Raw genomic sequence first — 18,882 nt, 5'->3', positions numbered from 1 at the left:
CTATTTGTTGGATTTCGGGTTCCGGCAGAGCCTTGGGGTTCGAACACTGGGGTGCGCACGGAGATTTCGCCTCCTACCTACCTGCACCCCTCCACCATGCTAGGATCTAAAACTACGGAAAGAACAACACAAGAGACACATGGTTTATACTGGTTCGGGCCACCGTTGTGGTGTAATACCCTACTCCAGTGTGTGGTGTGGTGGATTGCCTCTTGGGCTGATGATGATGAAAAATACAAGGAAGAACAGCCTAGCGAGGGTCTGTTCTTGGCTGGGGCGATGAACTGCTCAGAGGAGTTCAGTCACCTTCCTCCCTCTCTCTCTCTCTTTCTCTTTCTCTGCTTCCTCCAACCGGCCGAAAAAACCCCTCCCTATGTGGGTGGCTGGTCCTATTTATAGAGGCCCTGGTCCGCTTCCCAAATATCGAGCGGGAAGGGAGCCAACATTGGCGGGCTAATTTGACGGGGGACAGCAAGTATCAGCTATCCTGAGAAAAGTAGTCTTCGCCTGCGCAAAGCTCTGGTGATGACGCCGTCTTGGGCTCCACGGTGACCTCCGTCTCGTAGTCCTCCTGGTCTTGGTCTCGTTGCACCGAAATTGCAACCTTTGCCTGATGCCTCGGTACTCCGCGGCTGCGCTTGCCCCCTTTGCACCAAAGAGGAAAGGAGGACGCTGCGCGGGCTGGCACCCGCCTGGCGCCCTGAGTCGTCATGGCTTGCGTCACGGGCACCTCGTGAGGTACCCCGCCTTGATCTCTCCGCCTCCTCGTGAGCCAGCCTGACGAGGCTGTGCCTGAGGAAGCTCCGCGTCGTCCGCCCCGCGAGGCTTGGCCCCTCGCGAGGGTCTTGGGTTTGTGTTGGTGAAGACAGGCCGTGCTGGCCCCCCTTTGAGCCACGCCGCAGGCCGCAGGCAGGCAAGTCTGGGGACCCCTGTTCCCAGAACGCTGACAGTAGCCCCCGGGCCCAAGGCGCGTCCGGACTTGGCCATGCAGGGAGGCGGAAGGGCAAGAGCGAAGCGCCGCGGGCCCTAACAGCCTGCAGTCTTGGGCGCCGCGTGGCGGTTGACTGGACGTGGGCGCCTTAGCAACCGTGCGAGTTGATAAATGAGTGGCATCCGCCTAGGCCCTGCTTCTTCCTTTCCCCGGTTGCTGCTCAGATCCCCTTTCTTGCACCTCTCCTTCCTTCCTCCGAAATTTCCAGATCTGCTCTGACCGTGCGACCTAGGGAGCCATGGCACCTCGTCAGCCCCCAGCCGCAGCTTGGTACTCGTCTTCCCTGGACTCGCTGAATGTGTCGGAGGCGAGCCTTGCTCGGTTGCGCCGGATGGCGACGGTGTGGGGCATCGACGGGGCGAAGGTGTTAAAGGCCGGCTCCGCCACCCCTGAGGGTCAAAGGAGCACCTTCTATCCGCTCTTCGTAAGTGCCATTGTTGCTGGCCTGGTGCCTCCCTTCTCCGAGTTCTTCTTCTCTGTCCTCCGCCATTACAAGCTACAGGCCCTGCATCTCCATCCCAAATCCGTCCTTCTCCTGGAAATCTTTGCTTATTATTGCGAGGCTCATGTTGGGGTGCAGCCCTCAGTGGCCTTACTGCGCCACTACTTATACCTCTGGACCTCTCGTGGGACTGCTTCCGCATGCGCGAGCTTCGTCGCGTACGGCGGCGCCATTGCCATCTCGAACTCTGGGAAGAGGATTGAGGGCTTCAGGAGGAAGTGGATCTTGGTGGATGCTGGGCGCATCCACCCTCGGCTGATCCTGCCCATGGAGCAGCTCACGAGCTCCAGCGACTATGGTCGAGCGGAGCTCGCGGATCCCCGCGCGAAGATGGTGTTGGAGAAGATGGACGCAGATCTGAGGCCAACCGAGATGGCGGCGGCGAAGCTGACCGGCCGCGTGGCTACTGAGGGAGTTCCTGGAACACCGGCTGGCTCCGCTTCGGCAGTACTCACTTCCAATGTGGAAGCCCCGTCCGAGCCCCGTGGCCTTGGCCGACGGAGACCTGGCTGCGGTTCTCCAATCTCTGGTCGGGGGCAATGTGGCGAGGTTGGAGGGCGCTCCTACACCCTTGTTCCTCCGCGACGACTGGGAGCGGGTGGTGAAGTCCATTCCCCTCTTCAACGGGGAGGGGCCCGTGCCCCTGGAAGCTCCCGAGGGACCGGTGGACATGCCCTCCGGCGACTCCAGCAAAGAGGAGGAAGGAGGGGAGCGGGGAAAAGGGCCCGACTCCGAGGCAACTGACGGAGAGTCGAGGGCTCCCCTCCCCCGGCGCAGGTCCCGCGCTCTCCGCCTCTCTCCGAGCGATGACGATGAGGATGACGACAAAGACGACGACGAGGACAACGACGGGCAGGGCGGCGGGAGCTCGCCCCTAATCCCGAAGAAGGACAGGACCGGGCTGATCTCCCGCGGGTCTCCCTCGGCCCCGGGGTGAACCGCAGACGCACCTTCCTCCTCCAAGCTTCCCGAGGTTGACCCTTCCAGCCGGCTTCCAGGCTTCAAATTTGGCCGGAGGCCGCTTGAGCTCACTGGCGACGACCTGTAAGCATTCGATTCTTGTCTTTATCACTTGCTCTGCTTCTGAGGCTTGACGTCCGCATCCTTTTGGATAGGCTGGCGCCCGCAGCAAAGAAGCCGAAGGGGACTCCCGTGGTTCCATCCGTGGCGGCGCTTCTGCCCGCGAAGGAGGGTGACCGCGACGCACAGGCTTCTCCTGCCCGGTCGTCCTCGCGAGGCCTGGCTGAGCCGGCTGGGGCGAGCTCAGTCCCCACGGCCCAAGTGGCTCCCAAGGTGCTCTTGCCTGCCGCTGCCACTACAGCTGTCACGGCGTGGCAGACTCCGCCTCAGGATGCCGCGGCTGCGCTGCCGCCTTCTCCTCCTACTCCACCGGCCGCTGTCTCTCCGACTCCTTCTGCCATTCTGGATCGTGCTGTTGCTGAGCTGGACCGACTGCGTCAGGATCTTCTTGGCGCCGACCCCCGCTTGGTGGCCGGGCGCTTGGAGCTGGCTTCAGGATGGGTTTGCTCCGATGCCTCGATTCGGGCGGCGCTGGTCCAGGCCTCGATGACATGCGACGAGGAGAAGCAGGCCATCCTGGAGGCGAAGGCTGCTTGTGATGCAGCCCTGGGGGAGGTGGTCGACGTCCGTGGTCGTTGCAAGGCGCTGGAGGATGAGCTGCAAGGCCTGCGGGATCAGCTCGTGAAAGAGGTCCGCCTTCGCCAAGAGCAGGAAGAAGGTGTGAAGGCTCGCGAGGCAGCCGTCGAGGGTCGGGAGGCCAAGCTCAGGAAGCGCCGCGACCGCCTAGGCGTGCTGGAGCAGGAGTTGGGGGCGAGGAAGGCCGAGCTGGACAGCAAGGCCCTGGTTCTTGCCGAGGACCGCGTGGCCTTCACGGAGTTGGAGGCGAAGGCTCGCTCCTCGCTGAGGACGCTTTACGACAGCGGCCTGGAGAGCCCGCTGGCTGGCGCCCAGGACGGCCCCGCCAAGCTGCTTCCTTTCCTGGTTCATGCTCTTGAAGATGTCCCCCTTGGCCTTGGCCCCACAGCCGAGGCTGAGGCATGTGTCCTGTCTTCTGCAGCGCTGACGCGGGTCCTCACCCACATCTACCTTCGCGATCCCGGTGTCGACCTCGACGGCCTGCTGGAGCCAGTGAGTGGTGAGCGTGCCGCTGCCGCTGTCGAGGCTGTGAAGGGTCACGCGGAGGCTCTGTTGGGGAAGTTCACAACGGGTTATCGGGTTCAAAACCCGACCTGATAGCTTAACGGCGTTCCATTACGGTGCATGCCACGTGTGGGTCACCCTTGACGAAAGCACTTCTGTGACGCGGGATTTATCGTCATGGAAGTGGACACTTCCGTGATGATAATTTTGGTAATGTCATGGAACACTTCTACGACAGCACAGGTATGACTATCTTGATTCTGTCATAAAATCATCATGGATGTACATGCATGACAGAAAATGCGACCTACTGTGACAAACACGTATCATCACGGAAGTGTATTTTTTTGTAGTGATGCTATTAAAATGGTTGTGATGTGGTATGATAGGGCGGTATCCTCCTTAGAATGATTCGAGTGTCTTGACTTGGCACATGTTCACGCATGTAGTTGAAACAAAGTCAACATAGCCTCCATGATATTTATGTTCATGGTGAATTATATCCTACTCATGCTTGCACTCAGTGTTGATTAATTTTAATACATGTTCATGACTGTTGTCGCTCTCTAGCTGGTCGCTTCCTAGTCTCTTTCTAGCCTTCACTTGTACTAAGCGGAAATACTGCTTGTGCATCCACTCCCATAAACCCCAAAAGTTATTCCATATGAATCCACTATACCTTCCTATATGCGGTATCTACCTGGCGTTCCAAGTAAATTTGTATGTGCCAAACTCTAAACCTTCAATTGAAATTCTGTTTTGTATGCTCGAATAGCTCATGTATCAACTAGGGTTGTCTATATCTTCCATGCTAGGTGGGTAATTCTCAAGAGGAGTGGACTCTGCTCCTCATTCACGAGAAAATGGCTCGTAACCGGGATGCCCAGTCCCATGCTTAAATTAACATAATTGCAAACAAAACTCCCCCAGGATTGTTGTTAGTTGGAGGCACCCGTTGTTTCGGACAAGCCATGGATTGATGTTTGTTGGTGGTAGGGGGAGTATAAACTTTACCATTGTGTTTGGGAACCGCCTATAATGTGTGTAGCATGGAAGATATAGAGATCTCTCGGTTGTTATGTTGACAATGCAATTATACCACTCAAAATATTATTTATCTCTATTTCGAAAATTGAGCTCTGGCACCTCTACAAATCCCTGCTTCCCTCTGAGAAGGGCCTATCTATTTACTTTTATGTTGAGTCATCATCCTCTTATTAAAAAGCACCAGTTGGAGAGCACCGCTGTCATTTGCATGTATTACTATTAGTTTACATTAAGTATGACTGTGACTGGATCTCTTTTACCATGAATTACAATGTTTAGTCAGTCCTTGATCTTTAGAGGTGCTCTGCGTTTATGTTTTTCGGTCTCAAAAAGGGCTAGCAAAGATACCATCTTGTTATATCATTTTATGATTGTTTTGACAAAGTGTTGTCATCCGAGATTTATTATTATTGCTCGCTAGTTGATTATGCCATTGATATGAGTAAACATGAGACCCAAACGTTATTGTGAATATGATTAGTTCATAACTTTGCTAAAAACTTGAATGCTGGCTTTACATATTTACAAGAACAAGATCAAACAGAGTTTGTAAAAGTTTTTCTTTATCACTTTCAGTTTGTCAACTGAATTGCTTGAGGACAAGCAAGGGTTTAAGCTTGGGGGAGTTGACACGTCTCCATCGTATTTAATTTTCCAAACACTTTTGACCTTGTTTTGGACTCTAACTTGCATGACTTGAATGGAACTAACCCGGACTGACGATGTTTTTAGCAAAATTGCCATGGTGTTATTTTTGTGCACAAATCAAAGTTATCGGAATGACCTGAAACTTCATGAAGAATATCTTTTGAATATATAAAAAATACTGGTGAAAGAATCAACGTCAGGGGGCCCACACCCTGTCCACGAGGGTGGGGGCACACCCCCCCTGGGGCGCGCCCCCCTATCTTGTGGCCCCCCTGATGCTCCACCGACCTCAACTCCAACTCTATATATTCACGTTCAGGGAGAAAGAAAATCAAGGAGAAGGATTCATCGCGTTTACGATGCGGAGCCACCGCCAATCCCTAATCTATCTCGGGAGGGCTGATCTGGAGTCCGTTCGGGGCTCTGGAGAGGGGAATCCGTCGCTATCGTCATCATCAACTTTCCTCCATCACCAATTTCATGATGCTCATCGCTGTGCATGAGTAATTCCATACTAGGCTTGCTGGACAGTGATGGGTTGGATGAGATTTATCATGTAATCGAGTTAGTTTTGTTAGGGTTTGATCCCTAGTATCCATTATGTTCTGAGATTGATGTTGCTCTGACTTTGCTATGCTTAATGCTTGTCACTAGGGCCCGAGTGCCATGATTTTAGATCTGAAGCTATTATGTTTTCATGAATATATGTGAGTTCTTGATCCTATCTTGCAAGTCAATAGTCACTTACTATATGTTATGATCCGGTAACCCCGAAGTGACAATAATCGGGACCACTCCTGGTGATGACCGTAGTTTGAGGAGTTCATGTATTCACTAAGTGTTAATGCTTTGGTCCGGTACTCTATTAAAAGGAGGCCTTAATATCCCTTAGTTTCCAATAGGACCCCGCTGCCACGGGAGGGTAGGACAAAAGATGACATGCAAGTTCTTTTCCATAAGCATGTATGACTATATTCGGAATACATGCCTACATTACATTGATGAACTGGAGCTAGTTCTATGTCACCCTATGTTATAACCGGTGCATGAGGAATCGCATCTGACATAATTATCCATCACTAATCCATTGCCTACGAGCTTTTCACATATTGATCTTTGCTTAGTTACTTTTTCGTTGCCACTGTTACAATCACTACAAAACCAATACTGTTACTTTTGCCACCGTTACCGTTACTTCCATATTACTTTGCTACTAAATACTTTGCTGCAGATATTAAGTCTTTCAGGTGCGGTTGCATTGACAACTCAACTGTTAATACTTGAGAAATTCTTTGGCTCCCCTTGTGTCAAATCAATAAATTTGGGTTGAATACTCCACCCTCGAAAATTGTTGTGATCCCCTATACTTGTGGGTTATCATGCCAAGTCCCGAAATGAAAAATGTATTTACTTTATGTTGTCAGATAATAAATTCCTTGCAAAGTGTTGGTATGGAGGGCAACCGTGGATACAGCTAGCCATGGAAAGTGAAAGTATGGTTGAAAAAGGAATAAAATTTATTTTCTATTTGGGAACCGCGTATGATATATCTAAGCGTAGAAAGTATTGGGAACTCTAAGTCGTTTTCGTTGGTGGGAAGGATACACCTCCCAAAATGTTTTTACCTCTATGTTTTTCGCTTTGAGCTCTGGCACCTCTATAAGTCCCTACCCCCCTCTACGAAGGGCCTTTTTTTACTTTATGCAATTTTTATTTTGAATTTGAGTCTCCATCTTCTCTTATAAAAGCACCAACTAGGAGGCACTATGATCGTACTTGAGCATTGGGTGTAGTTAATATGCGAGTGTGTTTCATGAATGGATCAATGATTGAGCATGATGGTCTAGGGATAACTTATTTTAGCGTTGATATTTTGAAAGACATGGTTGCTTGTTGATATGCTTGAGTATTTAAATTATCATGTCAAAACTAGACAATTGCTTTAAACAATATAAAAGTCCAAATGTCCATGCTATAAAGAGAAGAAATATGATATGACATGATAGGTAGCATTCCACATCAAAAATTCTGTTTTTATCACTTACCTACTCCAGGACGAGTAGGAGTTAAGCTTGGGGATACCGATACGTCTCCAACGTATCTATAATTTTTTATTGTTCCATGCTGTTATATTATCAATCTTGGATGTTTTATAATCATTTTATAGTCATCTTATATCATTTTTTGGTACTGACCTATTGACATAGTGCCAAGTGCCAGTTGTTTATTTTTCTATGATTTTTACATCGCAGAAAATCAATACCAAACGGAGTCCAAATGCCACAAAACTTTACAGAGATTTCTTATGGACCAGAAGACACGTAATGGGACCTGGCTGCGCCTGGGGGGGGGGGGTTGTGCCCACCTCGGGTGCCCCCCGGACCGCCTCTTTGCTCTATAAATACCCCAATATTCCCAAAACCCTAGGGGAGTCAACGAAACATTCATTCAGCCGCCGCAGAGTCCAGAACCACCAGATCCAATCTAGACACCATCTCATATGGGGTTCACCACCTCCATTGGTGCCTCTCCGATGATGCGTGAGTAGTTCTTTGTAGACCTTTGGGTCTGTAGTCAGTAGCTAGATGGATTCCTCTCTCTCTCTCTCTGAATTCTCAATACAATGGTCTTCTTTTTATATCTATGAAAGTATTTGAGTTTCTTTGATCTCTTTTATGCATGATCTCTTATAGCCTTGTATTTCTTCTCCAATATTTGGGTTTTGTTTGGCCAACTTGATCAATTTTTCTTGCAATGGGAAGAGGTGCTTTGTAGTGGGTTCGATCTTACAGTGCTTGATCCCAGTGATAGAAAGGGAACCGACACGTATGTATCGTTGCTACTAAGGATAAAATGATGGGGTCTATCTCTACATAGATAGATCTTGTCTACATCATGTCATCGTTCTTATTGCATTACTCTGTTTCTCCATGAACTTAATACACTAGATGCATGCTGGATAGCGGTCGATGTGTGGAGTAATAGTAGTATATGCAGGCAGGAGTCGGTCTACTAATCTTGGACGTGATGCCTATGTAATGATCATTGCCTGGATATCGTCATGATTATTTGAAGTTCTATCAATTGCCCAACAATATTTTTTTCACCCACCGTTTGCTATTTTTCTCGAGAGAATCCACTAGTGAAACCTACGGTCCTCGGGTCTCTTTCTCATATTATTTGCCTTTGTGATCTATTTTATTTGCCATTTATTTTCAGATCTATTAAACTAAAAACACAAAAATACCTTCCTACAATTTATTTTATTTTGCATTCGATCTATCAATATTTACAACTTTCTCCCGTCAATGCACCAATTTCTGGCACCATTACCCGAAAGGGATTGATAGCCCCTTTAACACATCGGGTTGCGAGTATTTCTTATTTGTGTGCAGGGGTGGTTTACATTGTGTTGCTTCATTCTCCTACTGGTTTGATAACCTTCGTTTCATATCTGAGGGAAATACCTACCGCCAATGTGTTGCATCATCCCTTCCTCTTTGGGGAAATACCGACATCGCTTCAAGCGACATCAGCGCCCTGGCCTTATTGGGCAAGGTGCACCAAGTCCTCAAAGGCCCATATGGCTAGTGAAGGGAAAAGGGGGAGTCCTAGTAGGAATAGGATTGGACTTGGAGTCCAAGTCCTCTCCCCCTTTGGCGCCAACTGAAGGAAATATGCCCTAGAGGCAATAATAAAGTTATTATTTATTTCCTTATTTCATGATAAATGTTTATTATTCATGCAAGAATTGTATTAACCCGAAACATAATACATGTGTGAATACATAGACAAACAGAGTGTCACTAGTATGCCTCTACTTGACTAGCTCGTTGGTCAAAGATGGTTATGTTTCCTAACCATAGACATGAATTGTCATTTGATAAATGGGATCACATCATTAGGAGAATGATGTGATTGACTTGACCCATTTCATTAGCTTAGCACTTGATCGTTTTATTTTATTGCTATTTCTTTCTTCATGACTTATACATGTTCCTATGACTATGAGATTATGCAACTCTTGATTACCGGAGGAACACTTTATGTGCTACCAAACGTGACGACGTAACTAGGTGATTATAAAGGTGCTCTACAGGTGTCTCCGATGGTACTTGTTGAGTTGGCATAGATCGAGATTAGGATTTGTTACTCCGATTGTTGAAGAGGTATCTCTGGGGCCTCTCGATAATGCACATCACTATAAGCCTTGCAAGCAATGTAACTAATGAGTTAGCTGCGGGATGATGCATTACGGAACGAGTAAAGAGACTTTCCGGTAACGAGATTGAACTAGGTATTGAGATACCGACGATAATCTCGGGCAAGTAACATACCGATGACAAAGAGAACAACGTATATTGTTATGCGGTTCGACCGATAAAGATCTTCGTAGAATATGTAGGAGCCAATATGGGTACCCAGGTTCCGCTATTGGTTATTAACCAAAGAAGTGTCTCGGTCATATCTACATAGTTCTCGAACCCGTAGGGTCCGCACACTTAACGTTCATTGACGATATAGTATTTATGAGTTATGTATGTTGGTAACCGAATGTTGCTCGGAGTTCCGGATAAGATCACGGACATGACGAGGAACTCCGGAATGGTCCGGATATAAAGTTTGATATATGGGATAATAGTTTTTGGTCTCCAGAAGGGTTCCGGAATTCACCGGAGGGGTTCCGGATGTTTCCTGAAATGTTTGGGTACGAGAACACTTTATTTGGGCCAAAGGGGAAAGCCACAAGGTTTTTGAAAAGCACAAAAGGAAGTTTTGCAAAGTCCAAGGCGAGACGCCAGGGTCCCTGGCATCTGGATCCAGACGCCGGGAACCCTGGTGTCTGGCCCTGGAGTTTGAGAAGGACTCTTGCCTTTCGGGTGAAACCGACTTTGTGGAGGCTTTTACTCCAAGTTTCGACCCCAAGGCTCAACATATAAATAGAGGGGTAGGGCTAGCACCCAAGACACATCAAGAAACACCAAGCCTTGTGCCGACAACCCCGTCCCCTCTAGTTTATCCACCGTAATAGTTTTTGTAGTGCTTAGGCGAAGCCCTGTGGAGATTTTTATTCACCAACACCGTCACCACGCCGTCGTGCTGCGGGAACTCATCTACTACTTCACCCCTCTTGCTGGATCAAGAAGGTGAGGACGTCATCGAGGTGAATGTGTGCTGAACATGGAGGTGTCGTACATTCGGTACTTGATCGGGACGAATCGTGAAGGTGTACGACTACATCAACCGTGTTGATAAATGCTTCCGCTTTCGGTCTACAAGGGTACGTAGACATACCCTCCCCTCTCGTTTCTATGCATCACCATGATCTTGCGTGTGCGTAGGATTTTTTTTGAAATTAGTACGTTCCCCAATAGTGGTACCAGAGGCAGGTTTATGCGTAGATGTTATATGCACGAGTAGAACACAAGTGAGTTGTGGGCGATACAAGTCATACTTCTTACCAGCATGTCATACTTTGGTTCGACAGTATTGTTGGATGAAGCGGCCCGGACTGACATTACGCATACGCTTACGCGAGACTGGTTCTACCGATGTGCTTTGCACACAGGTGGCTGGTGGGTGTTAGTTTCTCCAACTTTAGTTGAACCGAGTGTGTCTATGCCCGGTCCTTGTTGAAGGTTAAAACAACACTAACTTGACGAACTATCGTTGTGGTTTTGATGCGTAGGTAAGAACAGATCTTGCTCAGCCCCTAGCAGCCACGTAAAATTTGCAACAACAAAGTAGAGGATGTCTAACTTGTTTTTGCAGGGCATGTTGTGATGTGATATGGTCAAGGCATGATGCTATATTTTATTTTATGAGATGATCATGTTTTGTAACGGAGTGATCGGCAACTGGCAGGAGCCATATGGTTGTCGCTTTATTGTATGAAATGCAATCGCCATGTAATTGCTTTACTTTATCACTAAGTGGTAGCGATAGACGTAGAAGCAATAGTTGGCGAAACGACAACGATGCTATGATGGAGATCAAGGTGTCGCGCCGGTGACAATGGTGATCATGACAGTGCTTTGAAGATGGATATCAAAGGCACAAGATGATGATGGCCATATCATATCACTTATATTGATTGCATGTGATTTTTATCCTTTATGCATCTTATTCTGCTTTGATTGACGGTAGCATTATAAGATGATCTCTCACTATAAATTTCAAGGTACAAGTGTTCTCCCTGAGTATGCACCGTTGCAAAAGATCGTCGTGCCGAGACACCACGTGATGATCGGGTGTGATAATCTCAACGTTCTTATACAATGGGTGCAAGCCAGTTTTTAAACACGCGGAATACTCAGGTTAAACTTGACGATCCTAGCATATGTAGATATGGCCTCGGAACACTGAGACCGAAAGGTCGAGTGTGAATCATATAGTAGATATGATAAACATAGTGATGTTCACCATTGAAAACTACTCCATTTCACGTGATGATCGGTTATGATTTAGTTGATTTGGATCACGTGATCACTTAGATGATTAGAGGGCTGTCTATCTAAGTGGGATTTCTTAAAGTAATATGATTAATTGAACTTTAATTTATCATGAACTTAGTCCTGATAGTATTTGCATAACTATGTTGTAGATCAATAGCTCGCGATGTAGCTCCCTGTTTATTTTGATATGTTCCTAGAGAAAAACTAAGTTGAAAGATGTTAGTAGCAATGATGCGGATTGAATCCGTGATCTAAGGATTATCCTCATTACTGCAAATAAGTATTATGTCCTTGATGCACCGCTAGGTGACAGACCGATTGCAGGAGCAGATGCAGACGTTATGAACGTTTGGCGAGCTCGATATGATGACTACTTGATAGTTTAGTGCACCATGCTTTACGGCTTAGAATCGGGGCTTCAAAGACGTTTTGAATGCCATAGAGCATATGAGATGTTCCAAGAGTTGAAATTAGTATTTCAGACTCATGCCCATGTCGAAAGGTATGAGACCTTTGGCAAGCACTTTGCCTACAAGATGGAGGAGAATAGCTCAACCAGTGAGCATGTGATCAAAATGTCTGAGTACTACAATCGCTTGAATCAAGTGGGAGTTAATCTTCCAGATAAGATAGTGATTGACAGAGTTCTCTAGTCACTATCACCAAGTTACTGGAACTTCGTGATGAACTATAATTTGCAAGGGATAACGGAAATGATTCCCAAGCTCTTCGTGATGCTGAAATCGACGAAGGTAGAAATCAAGAAAAGCATCAAGTGTTAATGGTTGACAAGACCACTAGTTTCAAGAAAAGGGCAAAGGGAAGAAGGGGAACTTCAAGAAGAACGGCAAGCAAGTTGCTGCTCAAGTGAAGAAGCCCAAGTCTATACCTAAGCCTGAGACTAAGTGCTTCTACTGCAAAGGGACTGGTTTCATAAAAGCAGAACTGCCCCAAGTATTTGGCGGATAAGAAGGATGGCAAAGTGAACAAAGGTATATTTGATATACATGTTATTGATGTGTACTTTACTAGTGTTTATAGCAACCCCTCAGTATTTGATACTAGTTTAGTTGCTGAGATTAGTAACTCGAAACGGGAGTTGCAGAATGAACAGAGACTAGTTAAGGGTGAAGTGATGATGTGTGTTGGAAGTGGTTCCAAGATTGATATGATCATCATCGCACACTCCCTATACTTTCGGGATTAGTGTTGAACCTAAATAAATGTTATTTGGTGTTTGCGTTAAGCATGAATATGATTTGATCATGTTTATTGCAACACGGTTATTCATTTAAAGTCAGAGAATAATTGTTGTTCTGTTTACATGAATAAAACCTTCAATGGTCATACACCCAAGGTGAATGGTTTATTGAATCTCGATCGTAGTGATACACATATTCATAATATGGAAGCCAAAAGATGCAAAGTTAATAATTATAGTGCAACTTATTTGTGACACTGTCGTTTAGGTCATATTGGTGTAAAGTGCATGAAGAAAATCCATGCTGATGGGCTTTTTGGAATCACTTGATTATGAATCAGTTGATGCTTGCGAACCATGCATCATGGGCAAGATGACTAAGACTCTGTTCTTTGGAACAATGGAGCGAGCAACAGACTTGTTGGAAATAATACATACTAATGTATGCAGTCCGATGAGTGTTGAGGCTCGTGGCAGGTATCGTTATTTTCTACCATAGATGATTTGAGTAAGATATGGGTATATCTTCTTGATGAAACATAAATCTGAAACATTTGAAAAGTTCAAATAATTTCAGAGTGAAGTGTAAAATCATCGTAACAAGAAAATAAAGTTTCTACGATCTGATCGTGGAGGAGAATATTTGAGTTACGAGTTTGGTCTTTATTTGAAACAATGCGGAATAGTTTCGTAACTCATGCCACCTGGAACACCACAACATAATGGTGTGTCCGAACGTCATAACCATACTTTATTGGATATAGTGCAATCTATGATATCTCTTACCGGTTTACCACTATCGTTTTGGGGTTATGCATTAAAGACAGCTACACTCACATTAAATAGGGCACCATCTAAATCCGTTGAGACGACACCTTTTGAACTGTGGTTTGGCAAGAAACCAAAGTTGTCGTTTCTTAAAGTTTGGGGTTCTGATGCTTATGTGAAAAGGTTTCATCCTGATAAGCTCAAACCCAAATCGGAGAAATGTGTCTTCATAGGATACCCAAAGGAGACAGTTGGGTACACCTTCTATCACAAATCTGAAGGCAAGACATTCGTTGCTAAGAATGGATCCTTTCTAGAGAAGGAGTTTCTCTCGAAAGAAGTGAGTGGGAGGAAAGTAGAACTTCATGAGGTAATTGTACCTGCTCCCTTATTGGAAAGTAGTTCATCACAGAAATCTATTCCTGTGACTCCTACACAAATTAGTGAGGAAGCTAATGATGATGATCATGTAACTTTACATCAAGTCACTACCGAACCTCATAGGTCAACCAGAGTGAGATCCGCACCAGAGTGGTATGGTAATCCTGTTCTGGATGTCATGTTACTTGACCTTGATGAACCTACGCACTATGAGGAAGCGATGATGAGCCCAGATTCCGCGAAATGGCTTGAGGCCATGAAATCTGAGATGGTATCCATGTATGAGAACAAAGTATGGACTTTGATTGACTTGCCCAATGATCGGTGAGTCATTAAGAGTAAATGGATCTTCAAGAGGAAGACAGACGCTAATAGTAGTGTTACTATCTACAAAGCTCGAATTGTCGCAAAATGTTTTCGACAAGTTCAAGGTGTTGACTATGATAAGATTTTCTCACTCGTATCGATGCTTAAAAGTCTGTCCGAATAATGTTAGCAGTTGCCGCATTTTATGAAATCTGGCAAATGGATGTCAAAACTGTATTCCTTCATGGATTTCTTAAAAGAAGAGTTGTATATGATGCAACCAGAAGGTTTTGTTGATCCTAAAGGTGCTAACAAAGTGAGCAAACTCCAGTGATCCATCTATGGAGTGGTGCAAGCATCTCGGAGTTGGAATATATGCTTTGATAAAGTGATCAAAGCATATGGTTTTATACAGACTTGCGGTGAAGCCTATATTTACAAGAAAGTGAGTGGGAGCACTACAACATTTCTGATAAGTATATGTGAATGACATATTGTTGACCAGAAATAATGTAGAATTTTCGGAAAACATAAAGGAGTGTTTGAAAAGAGTTTTTCAAAGAAAGACCTCGATGAAGCTTCTTACACATTGGGCATCAAGATCTATAGAGATAGATCAAGACGCTTGATAAGTTTTTTCAATGAGTACATACCTTGACAAGATGTTGAAGTAGTTCAAAATGGAACAGTCAGAGAAGGAGTTCTTGCCTGTGTTGCAAGGTGTGAAGTTGAGTAAAGACTCAAAACCCGACCATAGCAAAAAAATAGAAAAGAGAATGAAAAGTCATTCCCTATGCCTCAGTCATAGGTTCTGTAAAGTATGCTATGCTGTTTACCAGTCCTATCGTATACCTTAGCATGATTCTGGCAAGGGAGTACAATAGTGATCTAGGAGTAGATCACTGGACAGCGGTCAAAATTATCCTTAGAGGACTAAGGAAATATTTCTCGGTTATGGAGGTGATAAAAGAGTTTGTCGTAAAGAGTTATGTCGATGCAAGCTTTTTACATCAATCTAGATGACTCTAAGTCTTGATCTGGATACATATTGAAAGTAGGAGCAATTAGCTAGAGTAGCTCCGTGCAGAGCATTGTAGACATAGAAATTTGCGAAATACATACGGATCTGAATGTTGCAGACATGTAGACTAAACTTCTCTCACAAGAAAAACATGATCACTCTTTGGGTGTTAATCACATAGCGATGTGAACTAGATTATTGACTTTAGTAAACCCTTTGGGTATTAGTCACATGGAGATGTGAACTAGATTATTGACTCTAGTGCAAGTGGGAGACTGAAGGAAATATGCCCTAGAGGCAATAATAAAGTTATTATTTATTTCCTTATTTCATGATAAATGTTTATTATTCATGCTAGAATTGTATTAACCGGAAACATAATACATGTGTGAATACATATACAAACAGAGTGTCACTAGTATGCCTCAACTTGACTAGCTCGTTGATCAAAGATGGTTACGTTGCCTAACCATAGACATGAGTTGCCATTTGATAAACAGGATCACATCATTAGGAGAATGATGTGATTGACTTGACCCATTCCGTTAGCTTAACACTTAATCGTTTTAGTTTACTACTATTGCTTTCTTTATGACTTATACATGTTCCTATGACTATGAGACTATGCAACTCCCGATTAATGGAGGAACACTTTCTATGCTACCAAATGTCACAACGTAACTGGGTGATTATAAAGGTGCTCTACAGGTGTCTCCGATGGTACTTGTTGAGTTGGCATAGATCGAGATTAGGATTTGTCACTCTGATTGTCGGAGATGTATCTCTGGGCCCTCTCGGTAATGCACATCACTATAAGCCTGGCAAGCAATGTAACTAATGAGTTAGTTGCGGGACGTTGCATTACGGAACGAGTAAAGAGACTTGCCGGTAACGAGATTGAACTAGGTATTGAGATACCGACGATCGAATCTCGGGCAAGTAACATACCGATGACAAAGGGGACAACTTATATTGTTATGCGGTTCGACCGATAAAGATATTCGTAGAATATGTAGGAGCCAATATGGGCATCCAGGTTCCGCTATTGGTTATTGACCAGAGAAGTGTCTCGGTCATGTCTAGATAGTTCTCGAACCCGTAGGGTCCGCATGCTTAACGTTCGTTGACGATATAGTATTTATGACTTATGTATGTTCGTAACCGAATGTTGTTCGGAGTTCCGGATAAGATCACGGACATGACGAGGAACTCCGGAATGGTCCGAAGATAAAGTTTGATATATGGGATAATAGTGTTTGGTCTCCGGAAGGGTTCCGGAATTCACCGGAAGGGGTTCCAGATGTTTCCCGAAATGTTTGGGTACGAGAACACTTTATTTGGGCCAAAGGGGAAAGCCCACAAGGTTTTTGGAAAGCGCAAAAGGAAGTTTTGTGGAGTCTAGGGGCCAGACGCCAGGGTCCGGTCCAGACACCAGGAACCCTGGCGTCTGGCCCTGGAGTCCGAGAAGGACTCTTGCCTTTTGGGTGAAACCGACTTTGTGGAGGCTTTTACTCCAAGTTTCGACCCCAAGGCTCAACATATAAATAGAGGGGTAGGGCTAGCACCCAAGACACATCAAGAAACACCAAGTCGTGTGCCGGCAACCCCATCCCCTCTAGTTTATCCTCCGTAATAGTTTTCGTAGTGCTTAGGCGAAGCCCTGCGAAGATTGTTCTTCACCAACACCTTCACCACGCTGTCTTGCTTCCGGAACTCATCTACTACTTCGCCCCTCTTGCTGGATCAAGAAGGTGAGGACGTCATCGAGCTGAACGTGTGCTGAACACAGTGGTGTCGTACGTTCAGTACTTGATCGGCACGGATCATGAAGGTGTACGACTACATCTTGATAAACGCTTCTGCTTTCGGTCTACGAGGGTTCGTAGACATACTCTCCCCTCTTGTTGCTATGCGTCACGATGATCTTGCGTGTGCATAGGAATTTTTTGAAATTACTATGTTCCCCAACACCAACTCCTACTAGGAGTAGGGCTGGACTCCTGGCCCTCCCACACATATAAAAATAGGGGAGGGGCGCATCAAGGTACCCCCAATACATTGGCCTTGTCTATTGCGCCGTCTCTCCCTCCCAGCATAGTTCTCGTCCACGTTTTTCGCTTAGCGAAGCCCTGCTGGTATTCCGACTCCACCACCACCATCACCACCACGCTGTCGTGCTGGTTGTGATCCCATCTACTTCTGCGCCTTCTCTTGCTGGATCAAGGAGGAGGGGATGTCATTGAGCCACACGTGTGCTAAACGCGGAGGTGTCGTCCGTTCGGTACTAGATCGGTTGGATCGTGATCGGATCGTGAAGAGTATGACTACATCAACCGTGTTATATACGCTTCCGCTTTCGGTCTACGAGGGTACGTAGACACACTCTCCCCTCTCGTTTCTATGCTTCTCCTAGATAGATCTTGGGTGTTCATAGGAATTTTTTTGATTTTCATGCTTCATTCCCCGTCAGTAGCCTCATGAGCTAGGTCTATGCATAGATGTATATGTGATGTCTACTACGCAACTTTATTCTTGTAGACTCTTGTTGGGCCTCCAACCGTAGGGTTTTGTAGGACGGTAGAAATTTTCCCTCAAGTGGATGACCTAAGGTTTATCAATCCATGGGAGGCGTAGGATGAAGATTGTCTCTCTCAAACAACTCTGTAACCAAATAACAAAGAGTCTCTTGTGTCCCCAACACGCCAAATACAATGGTAATTTTTATAAGTGCACTAGTTCAGAGAAGAGATGGTAATAAAAGTGTAGTAATGATAGTAGATATTGATTTTTGTAATAGGAATAATAAAAAACAACAAGGTAGCAAGTAACAAAAGTGAACACAAACGGTATTGCAATTCTTGAAAATGAGGCCTAGGGTCCGTACTTTCGCTAGTGCAATCTCTCAACAATGTTAATATAATTAGATCACATACCATACCTCAATGTGCGATGAATAATCACTCCAATGTTCCTATCTAGCGGAGAACATAAGAAGAAATTGTTTGTAGCTATTCTTTCCGATCGACCTATCAAAGAGTTCGTATTAAAATAACACCAAGTTATTCTTTCCGATCGATCTATCAATATTTCGTACTAAAATAACACAACTCATTCTTTCTGATCGATCTATCAAGAGTTCGTACTAAAATAACACCAAAACAAATTCAGATTCATAATACTCAATCCAACACAAAGAACCTCAAAGAGTACCCCAAAGATTTCTACCGGAGAAACAAAGACGAGAACGTGCATCAACCCCTATGCATAGATTACCCCAATGTCACCTCGGGAATCCGCGAGTTGAGTGCCAAAACACATATAAAGTAAATCAATATGATACCCCCATTGTCACCATGGGTATTCATAGCAAGACATGCATCAAGCACTGTGACACGTTGGTGC

The sequence above is a fragment of the Triticum urartu genome, chromosome 2 (assembly GCF_003073215.2).
Source record: "Triticum urartu cultivar G1812 chromosome 2, Tu2.1, whole genome shotgun sequence".
Taxonomy (NCBI): domain Eukaryota; kingdom Viridiplantae; phylum Streptophyta; class Magnoliopsida; order Poales; family Poaceae; genus Triticum; species Triticum urartu.
The sequence above is the reverse complement of the archived record's forward strand: the minus strand, read 5'-3'. Positions refer to the sequence as shown.